This window comes from Cyprinodon variegatus, unplaced genomic scaffold (assembly GCF_000732505.1).
Source record: "Cyprinodon variegatus isolate N-32 unplaced genomic scaffold, C_variegatus-1.0 Scaffold593, whole genome shotgun sequence".
Lineage (NCBI taxonomy): Eukaryota > Metazoa > Chordata > Actinopteri > Cyprinodontiformes > Cyprinodontidae > Cyprinodon > Cyprinodon variegatus.
In genome coordinates, this window is record NW_015151046.1 from 34,977 (window position 1) to 37,068 (window position 2,092).

Consider the following 2,092-nt stretch of genomic DNA (forward strand, 5'->3'; position numbering starts at 1 on the left):
CAGAGAAGAAACAAAGATTTGAGAGAGAAGAGAAAATATTTGAGAGAGAGCGCATGTTTTGAGTGTGAGCATTATAAGTTTTGAGAGCAAGAAGATGAAATCCTTTTCTCAAATTGAAATGATGTGCTCTTGCATTATGGCAGGATAATTCTCCCATACAGGTCTTCCAAGGCCACTGAAACAGAGAACAATGGAACTTCAATGAAAAAGACCAAATAAAACACAGGAAATAAGCAGAACTATACAATGAGCATTAACAGAAAATAATAAAAAGAAATTGATGTTCAACAGGTTGTTAGATCAGACGAGGCTGGCTGATGTGACGTATTCTGTATAAGAACGCTTTGCTTAAGATATTATGTAAATTAGTGGGTCGACGAGGGTCTCTTGTTCCCACTGTATGCCAAGACATTTGAAGCCAATTTTAAAACGACGCCGGGTCAGTGAGCCGTTCCCACTGCAACTAAAAGGTGATTAGTCCCGGTTTCACCAAGATATTTTGCATTTAAAATAAGATCTGGAGCAATTTGTTTTCTAATTTTTTACCAAAATCATCTCATTTTATGACAATTTTTGTTTCTGTTCAAATCAAGAGTAAATAAACTAGTTTAAAGAAAAATAATGACTTCTTTTTTTCCATTTTTACAGTGTTATGGAGTCTGTGATGGGTTTTACTTGTGGCTGGTCTTCTATGAACCATCATCACAAACCTTTTCCTCTGTTCTTTTAGTGCGTCAGAGACTCAGCAAAGAAGCTAGGTGAACAAGAATGCACAATGCATCTCACTGATGCACACGGCCAGTGAATTCAGCCCGAACAACTCTCTCATAAACTGATTAATGGTGCTGATTAAGCAAATGCAGTAAATAGAAAAAAACTCTTTTTGCATGTCGGGCAAAAGTAAGGGCATGTATGAGAAAGAAAAAACACATTTAAACTTGTGCAATTTGACCAAAAGACCTTTAAACAATATTCACTGTTTGATACAGTCTTGAACGGTTTCCAAGGGATTGTCACTCTAGTAAAACCACAGCCAGAAACATTATTCACATGTGGAGAAATCATAGACCAATTGTAAAACTTCCAAGGAGAGGCAAGGCAGCCAAAATCCCCCCGAGCATAAAGAACTCATGTTGCAGTTAAATTAAGTTTTTATGATTCAACAACAAAAAATAGAAAAGGTAAAAATGATATCCATGGGATATTCCAGCACACAAACTTTACCTTATTCTACCTCATTCTGTGTGCAATTAGTGTGAAAGAAACCATTTTATGTAAGAAAAAGTATAAATATTACATATGTATAGAGGGAAAATATTTTAATTAATTCACATCCCTGAATGTGCTTCTTTCTTGTTTAAGTTATTTAAATATATATTAGTTTGTGCTGCTAATGATTCCTAAATGATGACTTTCATCAATCAGTCAAGTGAAATAAAAGTGTCAGCTTTGTAGTGCATTAACATAGAAGATAATAATCTATCTTAGTGTTTTTAACACTCAAGAAAGGAAACTCACAATAATGGGACTTTTATTTAACATTAAAGGAGTAATCGCCTGGAATACTTTTGTGTTTTTTTTTTCTTTTGTGTGGTAAAACGTGTGTGTTGGAAAATCCAGAATGTGAATCGAATTTGCTGTTTTGGATTTGGGCTCTCTTTAATTGAAAAGCCCACAAAGAAAGATGATTTTGGTTCTCCTCCTGGATTTATTCATTTGTAAAAGGGTGCTAACATTAGCCTAACATGCTATCACTATTCTCAACTCTATTCCAACAGAATGATAAATTCCAACAGTCAAGGACTTAACTGCAGGCAGTCGGTAAGTTTTGCAGCTTGTCTTACTTTTTACCTGCTGTTATTTGTTATGAGACTGGAAAAAATATGGCAAAGTTGATCATTGTTGATAAAACTACATCCATGTATATGCATATACACAACTCAAATTCTTGTGTATAGGAGAAAAAAGGTAGCCTCGTGAGACCCTGATCTCACGAGCTTTCAAGGTTTCACTCGCTAATCAGTCTGGAGACTCTCCGGTAAAGAAAATTTGGAGCCGTTCACCAAACGAACGTCCAATCAGCGTTGGCTTT